Source organism: Colobus angolensis, unplaced genomic scaffold (genome assembly GCF_000951035.1).
Source record: "Colobus angolensis palliatus isolate OR3802 unplaced genomic scaffold, Cang.pa_1.0 Scaffold54, whole genome shotgun sequence".
Classification (NCBI taxonomy): domain Eukaryota; kingdom Metazoa; phylum Chordata; class Mammalia; order Primates; family Cercopithecidae; genus Colobus; species Colobus angolensis.
The window spans coordinates 5,801,025-5,826,846 of NW_012118932.1; the positions used below are offsets into that span (position 1 = coordinate 5,801,025).

Below are 25,822 nucleotides of genomic sequence, written 5' to 3' on the forward strand. Positions count from 1 at the left end.
AGAGCAAGACCCTGTCTCAAAAAAATAAAATAAAATAAAATTTTAAAATTAATTAATTAATTAAATATTTCTATTGCAGTTTTAAAATCATAGTTGTATTGGAATAGCTGTGAAATATAGGAGTGTTTGTGATAAAAATAGTCTATACCAACTTGATTTTGACAAGTATTTCAGGGAAGAGATTTGAGTTTGTATGAGATTCACTATTCTTTAAAGAGAAAATCTAGATTTACCTTTAAGACAGTCTATCAAAACAATCATTCTAGGTTGATATATTTTAATATTGCTTCCTGTTGAAATGTTTCATTAAGATTCCTGCTGTGATTATATTTAGCTCTTCTTCATTGGCTAGAAAATTAAAAGAGAAATGTAGACATTAATTTGATGTATCCACACTTTGATGTTCTGTCTTCGAATTCTTCTTAAATATAACACATTATTTTGAGGTCTTATGTGTGTTGAACAGTTATTCAGTAGAGATGGCGTCTGAAGTCCATACTGCCATGGGCAGTGATTCTAGTTGGGTGAGGCATAAGGAGATTCCTGGCATATTAGTGGTGCCAGTGGTTATATTCAAAGGTCATGATGACCTAGTGGTATAAATATTTCCAAAATTAACATGCTGTTTTATAGTGGATAGATGAGTGAACTGGGAGTGAGGAAATCCAATTACTAGTTCCAATCCTGCCACTGACCCACACCAAAAAGTACAATGCATCGCCAGAAGGCTCTAGGCAGTTCTCTCAGATAGGTCTGCTTTTGTAAGCCAGAGAGAGTAGGAGGTGAGGAGGTGCCTGAATGCTAGCAAGAGAGTGAGGCAAGATTCAAACCTTTTTTCTCCATCACTGTGAGTCTTAAAGCCTCATCATCTTTTGTCACTAGAAACAATATGTTTACATCTGCCTAGAACTCCTGTCTTCAATTGGTAGGATAATTAACCTGCTAGAGTCCACTGGTATTATTTTAAGTTACGGTCTTATGGCCAAAATTCTGAGAGTTTGTGTCTCAAGAAACCAAACCTCTTGATGACTTCCTGGTTTTATATGCTCAAGGGAGCCCTCTTAGTGTTAAGCAATATGTCTTTATAGAGAGATATTATATTTTTCTGAAAGTAGTTACCTAATCTAATTAAAGTTTATTTACCCCGATCAATTTAGAAGATTGCTGTTGCTTATCTTTTATTTTATGTTATAGATGCAAAATTTTTCCCTATCAGCCAAAATATGTTGGAAAATCAGGAAGAAAGCAAAAAAAGCATGGTAAACATTAAAAAGACAAATTGTGATGTCTTTCTATACAATCTCATGCACTTTACTTGTAAGTGTAGAAATTATTCTGCTTTTGTGTGATCTGATATCTGTGCTTCTCCCAACCTAGGTGGTTTTGTTTCTTTGCCTAAGGAGATGGGAAGCTACACTTAAAAAGGAGAAAAAGAAAAGAGTGACAGCGATGACAGGGAACAGTGCTATGACTGGAATGTGTGTGCCCCCTACATTCATATGTTGAAATCTTAACTCCTAAGGTGGTAGTTTTAGGAAATGGGGCCTTTGGGAGGAGATTAAGTCATAAGGGCTCTCAAAAATGTCATAAGCGTCCTTATAAAAGAGACCCTGGAGAGCTAGTTAGCCCCTTCCTCCAAGGAAGGACTCAGTGAGAAGGTGTATTCATCTGTCTCACGCTGCTGATAAAGACATACCTGAGACTGGGAAGATAAAAGGTTTAATGGACTCACAGTTCCACGGGGCTGGGGAGTTCTCCTAATCATGGTGGAAGGCAAGGAGGAACAAGTCCCATCTTACAGGGATGGCAGCAGGCAAAGGCAGAATGAGAGAGAAGTGAAAGCGGAAATCCCTTATGAAACCACCAGATCTCATGAGATTTATTCATTACCATGAGAACAGTACGGGGGAAACCACCCCCCATCATTCAGTTATCTCCCACCAGGTCCCTCCCACAACTTGTGTGAATTACGGGAGTAAAATTCAAGATGAGTTTGGGTAGGGACACAGACAGATGGCCTCATGTATTGACCAGAAGAGCAAGCGCTTACCAGACACTAAATCTGCCGTCACCTGAATATTGGACTTCCCAGCTTCTGGAACTGTGAGAAATAAATTTATATTGTTTATAAGCCATCTGGTACAGCTTCCCAAACAGATGAAGATAAGCAAGAACCAGGAGAAACAACCCTGAATCAAAAGAAAAGGCAGACGAATGTTGAATATATATTAGAAAACGTTCCACACAAAAAGAAGGAAAGTGAAAGGTATGGAATCTCTAAATCTTTAATTAATTATCAATGGCAGTCAGTGCTACATTCCTGAGAAGCCTAGTATACTGAGACTTTATTCGTGTGCATTGTTCTCTTAAGAACCTCACAAAATTTGGCACTTCCTTTGGATACAAAGGATCTCAAACTGATAGCAAATCAAAACACCAGAATAATCCCTAAATCAAATTAACCTTGAGGGCATGAGGATGTGGTGATGGACAGATATGTGAAGTTTTATTTTAGAAAACCCTTAAGAATGTGGTTCAAATTTAGCACTGGAAAAATGACTGGAAATCTCCAGATACATACACTTCATTTTCTCTTCTGTTAACAAACTGTAACAGGTAAGTGTTCATATGATTTTCTTTTATTTCCCAAGAGAAAGTGTTTTTCTTCCTCTAAATTCCACCTTTTTTTTTTTTTTCTGGAATACATCACTAAGGCACAGAATTAGATTAACCAGAGAAAACTTTGATTGAGTTAAATGAAATCTCTCTCTTTCCTTCTTCAATCTCTCTTTCTTATCTGTCTATGAAAGAAATTTAAATGAAATTCTGAGAGATCATATGATCAAAATTACCTCTCAAGAAGTCAGTTGTTGGCTCATGCCTATAATCCCAGCGCTTTGGTAGGAGGAAGTGGGAGGATTGCTTGAGGCCAGGAGTTCAAGATCAGCCTGAGCAACTTAGCAAGACCCTCATCTTAAAAAAAATTTAAAAAATAAAAACCTAGACAGAGCGAGACTCCGTCTCAAAAAAATAAATAAATAAAATAAAAAAATAAAAACCTAGCCGGACATAGTCGCACCTGCCTGTAGTCCCAGCTACTCAGGAGGCTGAAGCGGGAGGATCGCTTGAGCTCAGGAGGTCGAGGCTGTAGTGAGCCATGATCACACCACTGCACTTCAGCCTGGGTGGCCACGCAAGACTCTGTCTCAAAAAATTGAAAATAAAAAAGAAGTCAGTTGTTCAACTGGTATGTTTGTGTTGAAGTGTGTTGCTTGTTGTTTTAGATATGTATGTTTTAGATAGAAAGTGAGGCAGTCAGAGAGGGAGACTGACTTTACAAACCAGAAAATTGTATCGACTGTTAAAATCTTTTCTGCCATGTTTATTTCAGTATCTTAGACTTAAAGCAATTGCATGCATATTTGAATAAATGAATGAATTTTCATTTAATATCCTCTCATTTTATTATTTTATAAGTAAGACAATATAGAAAGAGAATAGAGTCAGATGTTTCTATTTTCCTTTATTAAGATGAGAAATCAGCACTGATTAAAGGCATTTTGAAGCAATCAAGGTCACTGTCCTCAAGTAAATTATCACAAATTCTCTTTATAAAACTTAGAAAAGGATGCTGACTCATTGCAACATATTGTTTTATGTTTGTGACTGTATAATATTCTGCAAACACGAAAAAAATAATTGTTTAGTATTCCTGACACGATGACCAATAAAATGCCACAAACACAAAGCATTTGAAAAGAAATCACGTGATTTGTCAGTAGCTACTTGGTCCATATGTGAACACAGTAACTTGCCCTTAGAAAGTCGCTTATAACATGCTGAACAAACTTCTGATTCTGAGCAATAATAGTGAGTAGTTTTAAATTTACTATGAGTGTGATCAAAATTTGGTGTGAATTTTAGCCATTTTCATATTTTGGTTGAGTGTCAGCACATGTTTTGAGCTTTGATTGTGAAATTATTACGATTTGCCTTCCTATTTCTACTTAAGTGGCATTTCAAATTGGGTTAGATGCATGGTTCCAATGCCAATTTGATACACATATTGTCAAATAGAGCACACTTTGCTTTTATGAGGACTTCGGGAAAATAGTTCTTTTTTCCTTTTAATTAAGATTCACAATCTTTTGCTCCATAAGTTTAGTGTCAAAGGTTACATAACTTTAGTATTTCCTTTAAAACATGGAAAGAATGTCTTTCTATGGCTAATTTGTTTCCATATATTTATTTCCCCTCCTTATTTCCATAGGTTTCTCACATTTATTCTATTAATATATACCTTTTGCTCTGTATTAGTAAGCCAGTATTTCCCAGAGTATTTATTTGAGGAATATTTTTGGGTGATATTCTGGAACAAACCTCTGGCAGTAGTGATTTTTTTTTTTTTTTTTTTTTTTTTTTTTTTTTTAGACAGGATCTTGTTCTGTGGCCCTGGCAGGAATGCAGTGGTGCGATCTTGGCTCACTGCAACCTCGACCTTGCCCAGGCCCAAACAATTCTCCCACCTCAGCTTCCTGAGTAGCTGGAACCACAGGTGTGTGCTACCACACCCAGCTAATTTTGTTTATTTTTTATGGAGATGAGATCTCACTATGTTGCCCAGGTTGATTTCAAATTCCTGGGTTCAAGTGATCCTTCTGCCTCGCCGTTCCAAAGTGCTGGGATTACAGGTATGAGCCACCACGCCTGACCTGTAGTGATAATTTTTTAAAAAGTAACATGCGTAAGATTCTCAAACTCTTATGTCCGTAGAATAATTAATAAATTAAAAGTGTTTTATAAAAATGTATACACATATATCAGATATTCTTAATATCCAAGAAGCTCTCCTACTCAATGGTAGTAAATCACCAATGATAATAAGAAAAGCAATTTATTTATGCACAAATACATGTACAGTCCATGAACTGGAGATGTGATATTTTAATATTATTTAATAAGCAAGGGGTAGTGACATTGCAGATGTAGATAGATAGATAAATACACACACATATATGCATAGAGGTGAAAAATACACTTATATGTATAGATGTTTTTCGATGAATATGTGTATATACATGTACGTTATATACATATTTTTTATATGTGTCCTTTTTTTTGAAGTAAATACCTTTATAGCTTTCCAGACCAGAATTGATTATAAGACTCCTATATTGTTGTTAACAAGGATAGAACCTGCATGTAACTAGTGGGGTATTTTTGTGTTTTAACAAAGAGTCACTTTAATACAATACAATTTAAGAACCTGTCTTTTCTGTGCAGCAAGTGGAATTTCCCAGCTAGTTACATGAAGAAATAAGTATCATGATGTGTTGGAAACTTGAGAGGTCAAATCCTGGCCCTGCTACTCAGGAGCAGCACAGCTTGGGCAAATGAGTACTCTGTGAATGTCAGGTCGCATGCTGGGTGTTTCACATGCTTTCTCTTACTTAATCATTAGCCCATTCAGATGCTGTAAATACTGATCTACATTCTAGATGTATATTAGCATAGAAGCTGAATTTCTGAGAAGAAATGTATCTAGAGTTGCATGACTAATAAATGGCACACCACAGGGTTGGGCTTAGCTGTCTTCAATAGCCTTGCTCTTAACCATTGTAACTAGGAATTGTACTCTATAGACAGATCGCAACTCCTACGACTTCCCCTTCTTTCACTGCTTTATGAAAAGCTCCTACGCCTTGATCTGAAGCCGTGATTTACGTATTACTGTAACATAGAGATACCATCAGTAGGCAGTGTAGTGCAGCCCAATCTTTTAAAAAAGTAATATTTTTAATTGAGAAATCATAATTGCATACATTTATGGGGTACAGAGTGGTATTTTGATATATATGTACAAAGGTGAATGAATAAGTCAAGCTAATTAACGTATTTATCATGTCACATAATTTTCTGTGGTAAGAAATTTGAAATTTACTATCTTAGTAATTTTGCATTGTACAATATATTATTATTGGTTATAATCACTCTGCTGTGCAATCCATCTCAAAACGTATTCCTCTTGTCTAACTAAAAGTTTGTACCCTTTGACCAAGAGCTTCTTTGCCTTTCCTCCATCCCCAGCCAAGAGGAGATATTAGTTGGATCTAACTCCAAGCTCCCATGCAAAGCAGTCATTTTGCAAATGTCACTTGATCTCTTTGAGCTTCAGTTTTCTCATCCATAAGAGAAAGATGATAAAACCTTTTCTGAAGGGCTACTGGAAGGTTGAATGAGGTCCTGTCAGCTGTGTTTTAAAATAAATTATTATAACTGGGCTTGATATCTCCTTGTCATCCCTATTTTGTAAATTCTGCTTATTCCCCTGGTAAAGAGAACTGGCATTTATTGGACATCTAATATGTACCAAGTGCTTTATTTACACTAATTAAGATTAACTACAAACTTAGATATTTGATGTTACTTTAATTTTGTAGTAAATAAACAAAAGTTAAAAGTGGTTAACTCTCCCACATAATGAAACTAAGAAGAGATGCAGTCAATAATCCCACTCTGGCTTATTTGCTCTTCTCTCCTGCAGGCTGGAGCCAGGCCTGTGCAGTACCCAGCAAGATTCCAGTCTCTTCGTCACACATGTCGACTTAGAATGGTCACTGTATTTTCCCATTTGAATCCTCTACTTGTTTTTTTCTTCATATCTTCCAGTGACTGTTCCTTCTTGTTTTATTCTTACCTTCCTTTTGGCACAAAACTGAGATGCGATCCTTTTGCTCCAAATCACCAGTCACATTATCTGTTTTGTTGTCATTGTAGCACTTGTCACTGTCTGAAATTATTGATGTGTTTAGCAAGGCACTGATGGATTCAGTCAAAGGAATGTAAGTTCCACGAGGCCAGGGACCTTGTCTATCTTCTTTGGTCCTGCATCCCAGCACTTAGAATGGAGCCTGGCATTTTAAATACATAATCAATAACTGTTGAATAAATGAATGAAAGATGCTCGGCTATTTCCCCAAAACTCTTTTCTATTCTCAGAGGCTGATCAAATCATTTTAAATATAACCTTCAGGTTCCTGCATGATTATCAGTCTTTTCCTTGAACGTCACCCAATTTCCTGGAAAGATTTCTTGGTGGTAATAGACTTGAGTATCAGTGAGTGGTTTCCTCTTGTAGTGGGATGTCAAGGGCACTCGGACACGGGGCTTTTTTTGGTATCATGAATGGTAGTTCTATGACAAAAGTTAAGCATAAAAGGCATGGTACACATGAGAGCTTAGGAAATGTTGAAGATATTTAAAATGGAAATACAGTGTTTATATCCTGAGTGCACAGTTTGCAGCCAATCTTTAAAGTGATATTTCAAATAGAAAAATGGATTTATAACCAGGGCCCATGTTCCTTGGTAACCAGCACGAACCAGTTTTGGGATAGACTAAAATTTTGTCTACTTTGATATTGAAAAGCCATTTAATAAGAATTAATTGGAGCTCTATTGCTTGAGTACATTTATCATTGTCAAAATCCTAATTATGAATACTTTATAGTTGATGATTCAAGAAAATAGGATGGCCATGGATGACCTTTCAGGCTGTCAACTGGAAATGTGGAATCATCAATTAAGATATAACTATCATTTGTATTTTAAATATAAATTTCATCTGAGTATCAACTATAACAAAAGAGCATACCATAATTTAGTAGAAATTTAAAAAATTAATCACAGGCATAAATCTAATTTTGAAGGAAGATTCATGAATCCTTTGGGAGAATAGATAGTATATTTTGTCTTTCTCTTAAATGATACCTAGATGGTTTATGTAATTGCACTTGAGCTTTGATAGTACTTCTTGATGTCCATGTTAAGTGTATTCTGCATTAATTGCTATAAATTGCTCTGGTTCCTGCTGTGAATTTATTTTTCTGTTAGGTAATTGTTTGTATTTTGTGAATGATGCATCTTTGTCACACAGAGTAGCACTGCAGTTCACAAACTAATTTTTTCCTTGCCCACAGATCGCTTGAAAACTTGTCACTTCTACCCAAAATTGTGCCTATAATGAACACCCCAAATCCTGAAGCGCTTTTGGAAGATTCTTTTTTTTTTATTCTAAAGCCTTTCCTTCAACTTATTTCTAGGGGTGATTAGTGATTAGTGCCTTATTAAACAGTAACTGACAATAACTACATTTTCTTGGTAACTGAGTTTATCAAGGAAAGTTACTACACCAGGAAGCCCTTTTTGACTTAGGCTGAGTTGAAGAAGTATCTTTTGTCTATGCTTCTGCTCTAAGGTGTTTATATTTGTCATAGCATTTGCTACTTTTTTTGGTTTTGTTTTTGAAAATAAGATATCCCTTTCCACTAGTAGACAGTGAGTATCTCAAAAGCAAATGATCCAGATGCCGTGTCAAGCTTTATAAACTCAAATTCTAGCATAGTTCTTGGCACACAATAAGTATTAAGTAAATAGTTGTTGAACTTGAAATCTAGGTGAGTACTCTTTTCCTTTACATTCTCAGAGTCATTTACAGTTTTGCAATCATTTGCCCCTCCACTGTAGGACCCCAGTCTACTTTGGGGTTAGTGGTTTTACTATTTTGGGTAGCTTTTTAAATGGAATCTCTTCTCACTTGTGCTAGCTTTCAGAGCTTTTCTAGTCTGCTTTGAAAAGCTGCTAGAGTTTTTCAACTGCTGCTTCTAGTCTGCTTTGATGCAACAGACCAGATAGCTAAACACATTAAAACAATAAGCTAAATTTTACAGACTGTTAACCTCTGAACAACTGCTGAATAAAGGTATATGCATAGCATTGTGTTAAATATCATGAAGATAAAAAGAAAATACAAGACACAGTTCCTCCCTGATTTATTTGGAAAGACAATATGCAAAAAGGGAATACAATTTGAGAATGAGATAATATATTCAGCAGTGAAATGTTAAGTGCAGATGAGGGTAAAGGAAATAACACTCAGGGAATTAGTAAATAAAGGAAGGTTCATAAATTATTATGGTAGGCTATATGATTAGATCTAAACCTTGAAAGTTAATCAAAAAGAAACAGATAGGGTGACTGACCAAATGTTTTTGGAGAAAAAAGGTTAGTATAGTCAAATGCTATATTTTTCTTATTTTAAGCCTGGTAATCTTTAATTTATTCTGAGTCATTTGGACAATTCCATTTATGTTTGATCATTAATTTTCTATTTCAGCTTTTTTTTTTTTTAAGTTTGTAGATTGCCTTATTATCTTAGAATTGGATAGGATGGAAACTCTGAAGAAAACATTTTGAAAGGATGGCATATTTTACAACAACCCTTCCTTACATTGGAAGTGTGCGTGCCATGGCTCAGCAGCAGATAGATAGTGTCTTAAAGTTTCCCGTAAGTCGTCAAAACCCTCTCCCATCATGGAACTATTGTGTTATTTGATCACTTGTTGATAAAAATGAAGATAATTAAACAAAGATCAATCTCAAGAATATACTCAGAACAACCATAAACTATTGTCTTAAAAGTTTTGTGAATATTAATGAACACAATAGATAAAAGGATTTCTTTTTCATTCAGTTATTTCTTCATTCAGTAAGAATCAGTCCATTCCATTCTCTCTTCTGTACCTTTTTTGGAGATGATTTAACATTTCCTTGTTGAAAACCTCTGTATCTGCCATTTGCAAGCATATGTGAAACAACCAAAACTGGTCATGATCACAGAAATCAATCAATTCAATCAGATTGCAGATCATTCTGAGCAACTGAAAAAAAAAAGGGTAACAGATTTCTTGCTGCTTTAAATTCCCCCAAAACTCAGTAACACCGCAGTACTCAGCACTAGTAACAGTGAATGGAAACAGTGAGTGGGAACACTTGCAAACAGAGTCTACCATGGACGCATATTTGAGTTGGAGGGTTGTCTGATTCGGTGAGGACCTTTGGGGGGCTAAATGGCTCCATCAGAAAATTAACTTCTCTCTGATGGGCGCCAATAGCACATGGAATGGAAAATGTAACCAGAAATCCAATGATATACAATTCAGAGCTCCAGGACTGATCCTTTTACTCCTTAGCTTTTTTTTTTTTTTTTTTTTTTGAGACGGAGTCTCACTCTGTCGCCCAGGCTGGAGTGCAGTGGCCGGATTTCAGCTCACTGCAAGCTCCGCCTCCCGGGTTCATGGCATTCTCCTGCCTCAGCCTCCAAGTAGCTGGGACTACAGGCGCCCGCCACCTCGCCCGGCTAGTTTTTTGTATTTTTTAGTAGAGACGGGGTTTCACCGTGTTAGCCAGGATGGTCTCGATCTCCTGACCTCGCGATCCGCCTGCCTCGGCCTCCCAAAGTGCTGGGATTACAGGCTTGAGCCACCGCGCCCGGCCTCCTTAGCTTTTTAAAGTTCCTATTGTAGCAAAAGCATGTCTGTTACTTCAGGATTCAGTTGTCACCTCCTTATTGGAGTTTTCACTTGCTTCAGATGAATCAATGACTGGCCTTCTCTAAGCCTGCCATTCTTTGCTTATGTGACTAAGTTTGATATATTTTTGTTTAATTGATTGTGTATCCATCTCTCCTAAACTGCAGTCTCATCAGGGACAGGCACCAGGTTGTACTAATTTTTGTGTCTCCAGCACATTGTAAATACTCAAATATTTGCTGTCATACTTGAGGAGCACACAGTTAGTTCACTCAGTTATCTTTGGTTATTTCCACCAAAAACAAGATAACCTTGAAATAGTCTAGAATACTGTCACAATAGGATGTTATTTCTTTTACTTCATGCAAGAAGTTTTAATTACTAAAGGCAGCCATGAAAATAATTTTAGTTTGACCTAAAAGGTGGTTCACAGCATAAACCCCAAAAATGAAAGTATAATTAGCTTTTTGGACATTTAAGTTTTATTAGAGAGAAAGTGAAACAAGAGCTTCAGAATTTAAAAGAATTTCAGGTTTTAATAAGAAAATGACAGTAACTGAACTACACTCACATGAGAGATTCTTAGAAAAATGCTTATTTACATAGGCCATTTTTGAAAAAAAATACAGGAACAAATCATATCAATGATATTTAATTTACTCATGTCGCAGTCCCTATAATAAGCTGATATTCTTCTTAAGTCATTGATCTAGAAAATCAGTTCTTGATATGAAGATATTTGCTTGAGACTGTAGTGAAAAGAGCATGAGGTTTAGATTCGGGAGGCTTGAATTTTAGTACTGGCTTGGCCCATTAGAAATAATGTGCTTATGGCCAAGTTCCTTTATTTCTTTGAGGCTTATATAGCTCATCTGTAAAACGGAGATAATAATTCCACTCTCACAGGTATTAATTGCTTATCAACTACTAAGGGTCATGGGGATTAAATTGGCAGGAGATGATTTATATTACATTTCATTTCATAGGGCAGCAGTGTACTCAAGACTTGAACACTGCATTTGTCAGGTCATAGTAAATCCCAAATAGTACTTAGTATACTACAATAGCTTGCTGTACATCTCTGTCATATGTCTTCGAATAAAGGCTGTGTCTCCACTTGTACCTTGGTGGAACCGAACTAGTGTAGCTCCTGGGCAGTCCAATCAGCTTGTTGAATGTAAATCCCAGTAACATACATAACCTCAGAGTCACCAGCAATCTGATATGAGCCCAGTGCTTGCTGCGTAACACCAGGGCCAATGGGTTAAAATCCAGCTTCCCCAGTAGTTTTCTAGGTGACTCCAGGAACTCATTTCAACACTTCCAGCCTGTTGATTCTATGACTTTATGAAAGCCAGTATATTACATTAGAGCTTGTCTAGATTTCATTGCTTTCTGAGTTAATTAGGAACTTGAGATTTGGAGTTTTGTTCTTCTTCTTCTTTAACTCTATTGATTTGCCTTGAGAATCATGACAAAAATTACTCTCTCCCTGTGGAATGCCAGATAAAATGCTGTTCTGCAGTGTGACCTGCTTCTCAAAAATCAAATAGATCAATACCTTTTGTTCTTCCTATATTTTTTTAAATCTCCTCTCCCTTCTGTCCCATCTCCTGGATTCCCAATGATAGAGTCTCATATCATTGGGAATCTAAATTGCAAAGGTAATACTATGTTTTTTACATTTGTGTTGGAAACTTCTAGTGTAAAGATTATTTGAAGGAGAGTAGGATATAGCAGCAATTGGGGCATATTTTAGCAGGTATCTCAAAGAGTTTTATCAACCAGATTTCCATTTGAGAATACTAACTGAACATCCACAATGGACAGGGTGCCCTGTGATCATCAGCATGTCACCAAAGGTAAAATGCAAATATTCCATGATCCTCCTCATCAAGAACTTTCTAGTGTAGAAAGAATGTTGAGGTTTGGCATAATGATTTTCTAGGCTCTAACTAGCAGAAAATAGGGACAAGAGTGCAAATGGGGATCAAAGTACAGTGTTATTATTAGTGGCAAGTGTCTAGTAGTTGGAAAAGCTGCAATGCAGAATTCAGTGTTGCTCTAAGACAGAAGTGTAGGATTATTTCTGAGTCTCTGAATTAGACCTCAGAGCCTACCTGTGGAGAAAACTGCATGTGTAAGTGATCCCAAATGCTCTTATGCATTCAGCTTCGTGGAATTTCTCTGGAAGAGCAGGAAAGAAGGAGAATTTCAGGCTTTTATGAGTGCACTGAGATGAGAGAACCTGGGCTCTGTTTTAGAAGTGCTGACCGCGTGGAAATAGGAGAGGAATTCTTTGTTGCTATTCAGGCAGTGATATAAAGAAGTACTTCCCCCACTGACCACTCTCCCACCACCTTTTAAACCTAAATAGCCCTATTCATTTTTCACATGGCCCAGTGAACATCAAGTTTTGACTAATGAGATTACCTGCACCTCATATGGAATAAAGATGTAGGGGGCCACTGAAAATTGGTTTCTCTGTTGTGTCAAATAAAGGGGGGAAAATTTACCCTTCTAAGAGAAAATGAGATTCTCTTCCAACCAGTAGTGATGACATGTGTACACAAATAACTATTCTAAGTAACATCTCCTAAACATTGAAATCCTATAGCGATTTAATTATATGTGTGTGAAAATTATTTTCAATCCTTTTGTGAATAGAGCTGAATAAAAATGATCAAATAAATGCTTGTGCTCAACCTCATCCTTTAACGAAGAGTTTAGTTGCCTCTCTGATGTCAAAAAATTATTGAAGATAATAATGTTTTTGTTTGGAAAGAAAATAACGTGAATCACAATGTTCTACCCAGAGCGAATCACAACTGAAAAAGAACTTTTCATACTTTTATTACTATTATAAATAACATAAATAATAATAGTTCTTATAGACTGTGGTTCCATATGTGCTAACCCCAGACTAGGTGTTTCATGGTAGTTACATTGATCCAATATTTTAGATAACATTCAAAAATATGTTTTATGCCATTCATGTCATGAAAATTTTTCTCATACCTGTTGTATTTAGATTATTTTTACATTATTTGCATTTTTTACCTTTTTTACATTATTTACATATTTACATTATTTTTCAAGGGCCAGTCCAAGGGCCACCTCATCTGGGAAGTCCCTCCCAGTTTTCCCTCACATACATCATTTCTTGATTCTGGGAAATGCTGTAATACTGCCTGCAAAACATGGTCATCCCTTTTTCAACAGCACAAGGCATCCATTTTATCGTTTATGTGTATAGCTCTCAGGTCCCGCTAACCTCATGGGCAGAAATTAAGCTTTACATGTCTCCTTGCTCTCCCTGAGTAATCACATCTAGTGCCTTATTTATAGTATATACTCTCTGCACTCTCTGGGCAATTTCTGTAGACTTGAAACTGTTCAAAAGAATGAACTTCTTAATGTGGGAAGTAAGAGTAAAATATTAATTCAAGGTCATATTGTTATACATGTTACAGCTCTCTCTCTCATATATATGTGAGTGTATATATATGCATAAATATATATGTGTGTGTATATATATATGAGACAGAGAGCTGTAACATATATATATATCGATATACAGAATCTGTAGGCATAAAGGCCTATGGAGCTTTTATATTTGACCCAATTAATTGACCTAGAACTCCTTGGCAGCCACAGTGAAAACAAAGATATAGTCATTTCCATACTTACTTTTTTATTTTGGTACACGGTACACTTGGCCACTCCTTAAAGAAAATGTTCAAACATCTCATAGTGGGAGTGTGGAGGGACAGCACACAGTGGAAGAGAATCCAAAACAAAATAGCTCTTCTAGTATAAATTATTTTTTGACTAGAGTAATAAGGGGGCGTGTTCTATATTTAAGAATCTAGTAATTTTGCATTCTCTTGTCATCTAGATTCACCCATTCAGCCAAATTCATTAACTCACTCATTCGTTTACTCAAAAAATATGTGTTGTGTTGAGTACCTACTATGTACCAGATGTTCACCTAGATCTTGGTGAAAAGTCTGAGAACAAACGGAGCTTGCATTCTAAGGAATTAATCAGACAATTGTTCAGAAATATTTAGAAGATTGAAAATATAACCTACACAATGAAATACACGTTTTACTCAGTTATGATTTATTAAAAACACCACATATCACTTATGAATGTTCTTAAAGTGGGTGAAGTGGCTACCTACAGCAAATGAGTAAGTAGTGTGGGCTCTGTATGTCACGGCAGTCAGATGAGTGTAGGTTAATTCTTGTTTCTAATTTATACTGTTATTGGAGATTTATGGAAACAGTTTTGCAAGAAATCTCCAAGTAGACATTTTCACACTAGTATCTGCAGTATAATCAGGAAAGTATGAGGATTTGAAACACTGAAGTCTTTCCACTCTAGGACTGCATAAGGGCTATAGGGAATAGCCTTGGAAGGGCTGAGGCACATATTCATTATGTTTTAGGTAAGCCCTGGTTGCACTGTACTCAGAGGTCTACCCCTAATCCCTTCACCTCAGTCCTTTGGGATCTCTGAAAACTGTTTGCCCATGTGTTGCTAAGTGCCCAGGCTGAGGTCACAGTGCGACCTCCGGCAGCCTGGAGACATCTGTGAAGTCATTACAAAGATTATGTGTTTAATATAGAGCCTCTCAGAGGTGTATGTCAATGTCAGCTTAATGCCAGGCCACAGTATCTGCACACGTGAATACTGTCCCCCAAATTCGTGTCTACTTCGAATCTCAGAGTGTGACCTTATTTGGAAATAGGCTTTCTACATATATAATTAATTAAGGACCTTCAGATGATGTCATACTTGATTGGGAGTGGGTCTTCCACCCAATGACTAGCGTCCTTATAAGACAGGGAGAGATGCAGAGATACACAGGTAGAAGGCCACGCTTGTGAAGACAGAGGCAGAGGGTGAGGTGATGTGGCTACAAGCCAAAACACACCAAAGATTTTCATTAACCCCCCAAAGCTAGGAGAAGGCAAATTAGGATTCTTCCCTAGAGAATTCAGAGGGAAGATGGCCTTGCTGACATTTTGGTTTCAGAATTCTGGCCTTCAGAACTGTGAGATAATAAGTTTTTGTTGTCTAAACCATCCAGTTTGTGGTAATTGTAGTGGCAGCCCCGGGAAACTAATACACCCCACACACTGAATGCAAGAGACCGCAGAAAGTGTAAGGAAACTGCACCACGGACATCTGAGGCCCCGTCGTTCAGTGAAGTGAATAAGTGGAGAACGGCATTTCTCTTGTCAAATCCTTTTTGTAATGAAACAGAATTTTCAAAAATAAATAAGACTTCACAGAAGGCCTACATTTTACATTTTTAAAACAGGCCTTCTGTGGAAATATATCTGAGATATCACATCAAAGCCTTAGACATTTAAACTAAAAATTAGAATATTGTAGCTTATATTATTGTTATTTATCCTGTTGTTTCTGGTTTTATTCTGCACTATCGACAGTCTATAGTCAGATCCTAGCGCTCCGACTAACTGATTAACTTTGGCAAGTTACTCTTTCTGCCTCCGTTTCCTCACTTGTCAAATGAGGATGATAGTTCCTAGATATGGGTTCGTTGTGAGAAAAAAATAAAACCATAAATGTAAAGCATCGGGAGCAGTATTTTGCACATAAGAAGGCCTAAATCATGTCAGATACTATACAAATTTCTGCTCAGCGACTTGAGATTTGCTTTGAAGAGGCACTAGAAATACAACTATTGATTTTACAATAGCAAAAGACGTATGTGAGAAGAAATGAAATTCTGAAAAACATTTTGTAATCACAGATAATTATAATATATATGGAGAGGAAGTAAAATATTGAGTAATTTTCTAATTTTGTAACTAGTAAGTAAAGAGACCAAATACCATGTTTCATATTTTAAACTCTGAATTCTTGTTACATTTCTTATTTAATGCTAAGCTATGACAAGGAAATAAATGTGTTATCTGCTCCATTAACTAAAATTTGTTTGGAAAAAAACCTCATTACATTTGCAAAGTAGCATTTACAAAACAAGCTGCCAAAACAGCTGTGCAGTTCTAAAAATAATAATAATGAATCTATGTATAACCCCATCACACTCTCTTGAAAAAAAAACACATTTAGGCTTCTTTGATCTTTGAAACTGTCTTTTATTTTCATCCAGTTGACATGTTATAAAAATATTTTTTGATTGCATGTTAAGATAGCATTTTTTCAAAACTATCTCTTATGTAAATGTAAATTTTAAAAAGATTTCATCAACCCTGCAGTCAAATGCAAGGCTAAATTGTCTGCATAATTTAATATGCATTAGCTGCCCACCACACACATATTCTTTTAGAGCTGGAAATCAAATTCAAACCTGGAAGGGTCCCTGGAGACTCTCTAGTCCATTCCTTAATTTAATCGGCATGGAAACTCAAGCCCAGAACGTGTAAGTTATTTACCCCGCGCCACACAGCAAGATAGTTGGTGACAGACCTGTTGTACCGCCCTCCTTCCTTTTTAACTTTTGTTTTATTGTTTATGATACAGCTGAGTCCTCACAAATTGATCTAGGGGAAATCTCGTTCAGGATTTCTGGTGTAGATGCTGACTTTGCTGCTCACTCACTATGTCACGTGCCTCGTCGATAGGACTTTAGGCTCTGATGCTCAACTGACAGGTGTTAATTGCGACCATATCACTTGCTGGCTGTGAACTTTAATATCTTATGCCTCTGTTTCTTCATCTATAAAATGGGGACTATAATAGTGACTACTTCATAGGATTGTTATGAGAGATAAATGAAATAAATACATGAAATGCTTAGAAAAATGTCTGTCTATTCATTCAATTCAAGCAAGCTATTGATTTTCTTAAGTGGTCTGTCTTAGAGTCATTTTCTTTAACTATGAAATGAGAGACATATTTATCTCATAGAGTGTCTGTCTAGGTTAAATAAAGTTCTCTGTGGGAATGTACATGATACATATATAGAGATATATGTGAACTCATACATTAACCAAGCATGACTTATAAGGTAAAATCAATGTACGTATTGATCAGTTTCGTTAACTGTCCTTTAAAAATTTATACACGAGGAAAATTTTCCCATGTCCTTGGATGAAACTCATCATTTTTCTTCAAGTTGTAAAACACTTATTCACTTAATAAGTAAATTTCCCAGATCAATAGAACATAAACACTTCCTTTGTTATTTAAAGGTTATTCATTCCACACTCTCATCCACAATCAGGCCCTAACTGTGACATTCTTACAGGAAGGCCACAAAAATTTTAGTAACCTCCACTGCCCAAACCAACCACTATGGTTGATATCTTCAGGACTAGTTAGAATATGGAGAGGGAGGAGCAGGAAGGGAACCAGAGAAGTGTTACTTGACTGATACTTCAATAAGAATCTATTTGGGAGTAGCTCTAACCTACTGTAGTTTTTAAGGATTTTTTAGAGACTTCCCTTTGTGGGCTGTCCAACTGAAACTCTGTCACTTCAGTGATGACTCCTCACCTTCAAACCACTTTTCCATCAGCTCTTGGTTTTCCACTTTCTACCATATGTGGGTTTTTCCTGTTATTTAAAGCCTCATTTCCTCTTATCCTGCTCTCTTGGCCTGGAGTTTTAAAAGACTCTAGGCTGGTTCTTTTTTACCATGTGGCCCATATCTGTTCTAGAAGTATTATATACTCATTCTCCTCTGTCTTGACCAGCTTTGGGAATGCCGTTCAGTCAAAATATAGGATGAGCTCCTCGCCCTTGCTTTCTATGTTCCTAGGTAGGACTATATGTTGACATTGGTGTCCTGTGCTTCTCAGTACAGTGGGAAGATCAGAAACTCTCCATGGTCCTATTGAAGCCCTTTTTCTAGGTTTGAGATGAAGAAATTATCAAGCCCTGCTCTTAAACTTTCTATGTCTTCCTTGTAGAATTTAGAGCAGTGTAACCAATTTCTGTGTTACCTATTTTCAGATTTCTATATTTTCTGGAATAAAATTTTAGAATTCATATCTCTTATTCCCTGATGCTTCAGCCAAAGTTTGTCATTTAAAAAGATCCTGTTACATACGTAATGTCTGTTCATCAATATATGGTAACACAGTGATGATTTTCAGTCTTTAATATAGATAAGCCGACTGATTGGTAACAGCATCAGACCTTTAAAGGAGAAATGTGGCTGGGCGGGGTGGCTCACGCCTGTAATCCCAGCACTTTGGGAGGCTAAGGCGAGTGGATCACGAGGTCAGGAGTTCAAGACCAGCCTGGCCAACGTGGTGAAACCCCTTCCCTACTGAAAATACAAAAATTAGCTGGGCGTGGTGGCAGGCGCCTGTATTCCCAGCTACTCAGGAGGCTGGGGCAGAAGAATCGCTTGAACCCGGGAGGCAGAGGTTGCAGTGGGCCAAGATTGTGCCACTGCACTCCAGTCAGGGTGACAGAGTGAGACTCTGTCTCAAAAAAAGAAAAGGGGGAAATGTATGTGTACAGGATAGGCGCTGCAGGGACTGTGACAGCCAGATCCTCATACAGATGCTGAGCGGTGGACTTCCCTGCTCTGAATACACGCAAGGAGGAAAGAATGTTCACTGTAAAGACCCATGCAAACAGTAGTGAGCACTGCAGCGCAGTCGTAGTTTCTGCAAGCAATACTCATAGGTACCCAGTTAAAAATAATAAGGGATTTGCCTCTTTTGGACCAAAAGCTTCATGTGAAAACCCTATAGAGATTGATCAAACAACTGCCCCCACTGCAGACCAAGCATCATTCTTTGTTTTCCCTTGAAAACCATCTTTACTGTGTCTCTTGGTTTTGCAATAACAGCAGTTATGCATATGGACAGAAATACTTACAGAATGCTTTCTCATTCAGCACAAAAAAAATAATAAGTGTTTTATGACTGCCCCTCAAATTTGGCTCTCCTTACCAACTTGTGGCTTCTCCCTTCTGGCCTAGGCATATCTCTAACACCTGAATAAACTTGAGGGAATATTTTCACTTAGAAACAATCTATTCTTTGATAGGAACAGCATGAATCATTTTATCAATGAATGGAGAGTATACAGGCCAACAGAAAATATTTCCTCTGCTGCCTTAAGGTTCACTGAAAATTATTGACAAGAGGCAGATTGAGAGGAAAAAAGCATATAAATTTATTTGATCATAGTTTTACATGACATGAAGCCTTTCAGAATGAAGGCCCAAAGAAGCAGGGGAATAATTTGTCCCTTTCTGTTCTTAGGTTTAACAAAGTATGGACAGTATCCTGTAGAAATATGATTGGACAAAATGAATATGATTTAATGCTAATAGACTGAGTAGGGAAACTCAGTAAAACCTGTCTGTCTAGATTTTTCTTGGCCTTTCTGAGTACATATTCCTTTCTTCTGAGTGTGGTGAGGACCCTCTCTGGAAAGGGAATCTTGTTACCTATGGTTAAACAAGGTAGGTCAGATAATTGTTTCATAGCCAGTTTTTATACAGAAAGGTGGAGGGGGCAAGTTAGAGTAATACGTTAAGGTTTTTGGCTGGCTTCAGGGAAAAGGGGTTCTGGTTTCTATCACCCACCTTGAGAAAGAAGGGGTCTAGTTTCTATGGCTCACCTCAGGAAAAAATGGAACTGAGAGGCGGGAGGACAGGAAAGGGACAGAAAAAGATTGGGTCCTCAGGCCTTCAGTTGGGGGTGTTGTTCTCTAACTTGCAACAAGAACGTTAAAATGAGAATCATTTTCAGAAAAGCACCTTGGTTTTCTGTGAGTGTATAAGAAAACATAAATTTAAAACTAAGCTGTAACCAAAAAAGTAGTGAATCTACACTCTAGGACTTTGTCGGAACACATTCAGGACATTGTGATTTGCACTGGATGATGACTTAAACAAACCTGTCCATTGTACTCAGCAATAAATTTCTAGAATTCATCTAGGTTGTTGTGTAAGCCTGGGATTTGTCCATTTTACCCATGCATTTCCTCTTGAAGTTGTGCTCTTGTGAGGGAAAGGAAACTTTAGTGCTTACACATGGACTGTATTTTCTGCAGTGACTATAACGACTGGTGAATCAGCTCTCCTGTCAGTGAGTATTTGTTTCCACGTGTTTGCTTTTTGAAAACTGCATGTATGAGCCTCTTTAACTCCAAGGCTTGATGAGTCTTAATGAATTGCTGACTGTTAACACTGATAATCTAGAAAAGTAAGTAACATTATTCCATCTCTTATCAGTAGGTGTTGGTTTTATGTGGAGTGCTGTGATATATACAAGATGCTCTTGGTAATATAATTTATGTTAATTTCAAATTACAGGGAAAGGGATTCCAATCCATCCCGGTGAGGTGACAGTGAGGCAATATCCTTAGCTGGGAGGTTGGAATGTGGAGTTATCTAACAAAGTGGTCAATCCAATCTCATGATTTATAATCTTTCATAATTTCCTGTAGAACAAGAAATAAAGTCCAAATTTTTTGGCTTGACATTCTTATTTCTTCATATTTTGTCCCCAAAGTACATTTCTAGTTGTTTACTTTACTTATACTTTACTTAAGTAAAAAGGATATCTTATCGTTCCTTGGGCAAACTCTCTCCATTATTTTTCTATTGTATTTTCCTGTATTGTTTCTACCAATCTTTTTAGTTTCCACTTAGAAAACACCACCTTCACAAAACCGTTTCTAGTTCCAACAGGTAGATATAATTCAAAAGACAAAATTACAACAGATTTTAGTTTGAAGATCCTAATTGTTTTTTATTTACCATTCTAGAATCAAGCAATTTTGCATTCTATAAATAGAATTAATATTTCAGTGAGCTGAGCTGAGGAGTTTGGTTTTACAAACAGAAAAGTGTAGAGGAAAACAGAAATAGAGAACAAAAAGCAAATTGGTCTTTTCGAAGTTACCTTCTTTGCAAAGGTTAATGCAGGAGGAACTTCCTTATTATGATAGCTAAAACTGGCCTGTTTAGGGATGTGACTCTCTCCTGATTGCTTAAAAGATCAGATAAACAACTTAGTTTTGGCTTGGTGAGGAGTTTCAGCATGAGTGACTCTATCTTGGTTTGGTCTTTTGGGCTTGGTGCAAGGGCTCGGTCTAACCCAATGGCTTCCTATAACTTTTATTTATCTATAAATAAGGTCTGGTTACTTAGAGATAGTAAGTACTTATAGATAGTAAGTACTCATTGCCAGGTACAAAAGAACAAAAGAAATAATAGATACTAATCATCTGTAATCTAAAACGTTAATACGCAGCTTCATTATCTATATTATTTGAAAGATCTGTTTTCACTTTGTTAGGATTTTTTTTTTTTTCCTCTTTACGAACAGTTGAAGAACCTGCCCTAGGTTCTTAAAGCATGATTTAAAGAAACACCTAAACCATGGACTTTGTACTGCTGGCATCCTTGGACAAAGAAAATGTGAAGCCTTCCACAGTGATGAATATGAAGGAAACAAGTTTATTTGCAAAAGCTCTATGTTATTAGCAACTTTGTTTCTTTAGTGCCACACTGTGTCCTTGTCATGTCCTTAACTGAACATCAGTCGTGCTAATTTGGACAAATGCTTACGTATCCTTAAAGTATTGACATATGACATATCCTTGAAATATTCACATATTATTGGATTCAACTTCAGAAAAGCCAGGAGATTAGATAGTAGCTGTAAGTAGAACCATTTCTTCTATATTCTCTCTCTCTCTCTCTTCCTCTCTCCCCTCTTCTCTCTCCTCTCTCTTCCTCTGTTTCTTGCCAAATTCTTAAACCCTGACTACCCTAGTTTACACCAAATAGTTTTTCTGATTAGCCATCAGTGTGACCACCTTCCTATTTTTACTACTATATATCTTCTCTCAAGTGAGTTAATAGGTATAGTTCTGGTGAGGTATATAAACAGTAGGCAAACATGGAATTTTTGAAGTACTTTCTCCGTTATTTATTTTTGGTATGGCTTACTCTACATATTTTATATACATAAATACTTGTCACTGAATTTCTCACTGTAGTATTTTGGTAAGTGTGCATACTAAATATGTTATTTTACAAAGATTCTTGTATTTGGGAAATTTTTACTGTGCTCTACCTTGATAGGTAATAATGTAATAGGAAGATTTATTCTGGAATTTCAGTATATCTCTGGATATAGGAAATAATCTTTCTTAACTCTACTTCCTTTTATTTTTTCTGTAGCAGTATCTTTAAACATAGAATATTGAGTATTTATATGATGTCACAAAAGGCAATTAGGATATGTTAACCTTGAGGCATCTATTTTAGGTTTTATGTTTGTAACAATCATCTTCAGCCTGGATAATTATCTGGCTGATGGCGATCAATCATTATGATGCTGATGACAGGCATTTTTCATTGTTTTCAGTTCTACATTTTTTTTTTTTTTTTTACTCACTCGGTTGACATCCTAAAGACTCAAATCCTTGAATTAATCCACTGAGCAGGAAGGACATTGGCAGCAAGCAGAGAAACCAGTTCGTCAGCTTGCTGTCTCAAGGTTGCAAAAACAAATTGAATCCTTTCATCTATTATTTTTACAAGCATTTTTTAAAGAAAAAGTTTTACAAGAATGGAAATAAATTTTCCAAAGTCTTGACACGCCCAGTGTCAGATATACGTTCATTCATTTAACATTGACTGAGGGTGTACCATGCCCAAAGCCCGAGGGAAGAATATTTACCACCTTGAGAATGGTTTGCAGTCCAGTCACAGACATGGATGTGCAAACAGCCAATAATGCCAAGAGATGCTGCGTGACTCCTTGAGCTTACATCTGAATGCATCCTGAGCTGTTGGTGAGGCAGAACTCTAAATATTGCCTAGCATGCAGGACTCTCTTGGAGGCTCCACGTCTGTCTGTGCCCATAACCCAGCTTCAGCTCCAGGGAAACTTGGTCTTTTTGTCTTTATTTACAAGTTTGTGTTTTGGGAAGTTTTCTTCTTTCTCCTTGGATCAGAGTATGCTGTATGTATTTTCCCTTTTCCACTATCGTGGAAGCTAAAACAGTAGGAATGGCAGTGTCTCTCAACCTCATTCATATGTATAAATTCAGAGTGCTAAGTGCAGATGTTTGAATGGATTTCCCCATTAACACATTTATGTAACAGCATAAGTGGTTCAGTAGCTTCTGTTGGAAGAAGAGGTTGATTTTGTTATGAAGGGAGTAAATTCCCTCATAGAGAACACTTTGCCCACAAGTGATAAAACTAACTTGCCCTTAATTATGTGGGAAGTATGGCTCTATCCACTTCACCTGTTCTTTTCCTTCCTTGAAACCAATCTTGCAAAACTGATTCTAAAAATTTATTCAGCATTTTCTTCTCATCTATCAAGGTTTGAAAAAGAGATGGAGGTTGAGATAGACGATATTTTTTCTTCTGAAACTGGAAGGATTTGTCTATGAAACAGGTTGTGTAAGTGATGGCTTGCCAAGTTTAGCAAATCACAAGTCAAGGAGCATCAGACTGGGAAAGGATCTTTCCTTTCATCCATGAATATTTTTACAATGGCTATGATCAGCTGGGCTATTTTTGGGCTCTCTTGGTGGTGGAGAGCTCCCTCTCTTTCAATGTGCACATTCTCTGACACACAGGGAAAAATCAAGCAAGTTGGAGCCTTGTGACAAATGAGCCATAGTTATCCTGCCTCATCCCTACGCTGTTTCTTCTTTGTTTTGCTCAAATAGGGAAGTATCATTTAAAAGAGTACCAAGCATATCATATACTCACAGAGCCCCCTTCTCGATTTTAGAGGATTTATATTCATTTAGTGGAGTGGTTTGTAACTTGCTGATAATTAGGATCAACTGTGCCCTGTAATCATGCAGCCATATTTCATTGGTTACATTTTATTTTGTTTAAAAAATGTTTTAAAGTAGTTTTTTGCTTTCATGAAATGGATTACATTTTGACATGGCAATTTCACAAAATCAGATAATATGAACACATAACCTCCCCCTCCCCTTTTCTTGTCTGCAATGGAACAAAGTTAGGCTTGAAATGAAGTGAGCCTTACTTGAAGCATAGCTGCCACAAAAAAGCAATAACAGTTATTGAAAATTCCTAGAATAAACCGTGTCTGTATGAAATACTTTGTAAAAAAATGTTGGATTTGTCTCTGAGTGATTATTTCATTTTCAGATGACTCCAAGGAACTTGGGCTGTTAATTTTTTAATGCAGCTCTCTGAATTTTCCAGGACTCACCATTATTTTTATTAGTCATTCCTAATATCACCTGGAGGAAAGTCAATATTCTTCCCTCTCCTGTCTTCCCAGAAAACCCTAGAACTGGATGAGAGAAATGAGTAGGACCACATCAGATTCCAGGCAAGAGTCACAATTAGAAGATCAGCTTTGAAGAGCCATTTTAAGGTGTCTCAGTAAACCAAGGAGTCAGTCTGTAGCCTGGGAAACTGTGAATCCTTTGGGATGCTTCTTTTTATCGTGCTGCAAAACTAATGTCCTCAGCTTCTCTACTGCTTCCTTGGGACATATTGAGTGTCTTTCAGACTCCTGCATTAAGTTACCTTTGTGTTTGTTTATAAAACATTCAGATGTGATACATGAGATTGGATTGATCTAATTTGGGGATGAGGGTTGGGAAAGACTTCCCCCCAAACAAATATTTGAATTGATATCTAAAGGAAAAGTTAGGAGTAAACTAAGTAAAGGTTGGAAGATACCATTAGTAGAAAGAACGAAGGCAGAGGTGATAGGGAAAGCTAGAGATAGGCAGGGAGGTGGGAAATGGTAAGTTAGGCTTGTAGGTTGGATTTCAGAGATGGGTGGGATACCCTGATGGGAGTTTAAATCAGCAATTCCGAGCCACATCAGACTTTGCCTTGCTTTTGTAACGTTTCAGCCTTGCTATTGTAACTTCCAGCAAATGGGCTGAGACTCAGAGTTACAATAGTTCTGGTTGACAGTGATTATAGCATTCAACAATGCAGATACTTATGTTGACTCAGAAAAAGTTTAATGGGCAAATAACACAGAATACAGGAGAAAAGAATTTGAAGAGTGCTTGAACCTCTGAAGTCATACAAAGCCAGCAGATGTGTTGGATATTATTAAATACATTGACATGAAGAAGGCGCTACAGTTTCAAGCATGAGGCTTATTCTTCCTTGTTAATCAGAAATGATGCATGGATATCTTATAAAATGTCCATGATATTTCATGCCAGAGTTAATAACTTTTAGATGACACTTGGAGAGAAAACTGTGGCAATGTCTAATTGATTGCTCTGGGTCCAGTTTTTTAAGAACCATCCTTACTGCAGGGAATGAGGCTGCCTGCCAATATACTATCTGAGAAACTCAGAAGGGCAAGAAAAACCTACATATCAATTCAATTTAAATTGAATTTGAGGTGTTTTTGGTGGAATTCTAACATCCCACCAACACCCATTATTTCTCCCTATTTTCTTCCCATTGGATTAGCGGATTCTTTTATTCTCCTTCCCTTCCCT

At 36.9% G+C, this 25,822-nt stretch overlaps 1 protein-coding gene and 1 long non-coding RNA gene across 4 annotated transcripts in view; one reads left to right on the plus strand and one right to left on the minus strand.

The window, feature by feature from the left end:
* The window catches only part of FGF12 (fibroblast growth factor 12), a 599,118-nt gene that overhangs the window by 452,781 nt on the left and 120,515 nt on the right, over positions 1–25,822 (plus strand). The gene's annotated exons all lie outside the window — the stretch shown is intronic.
* The window catches only part of LOC105525546, an 18,087-nt gene continuing 5,725 nt past the window's right edge, over positions 13,461–25,822 (minus strand). Inside the window, exons 3-4 of the long non-coding RNA XR_001003938.1 lie at positions 13,644–13,761; positions 13,461–13,560 (exon numbers count right to left, since the gene is read on the minus strand). This is a non-coding gene — a long non-coding RNA (uncharacterized LOC105525546). The remainder of the gene's footprint in view (positions 13,561–13,643; positions 13,762–25,822) is intronic.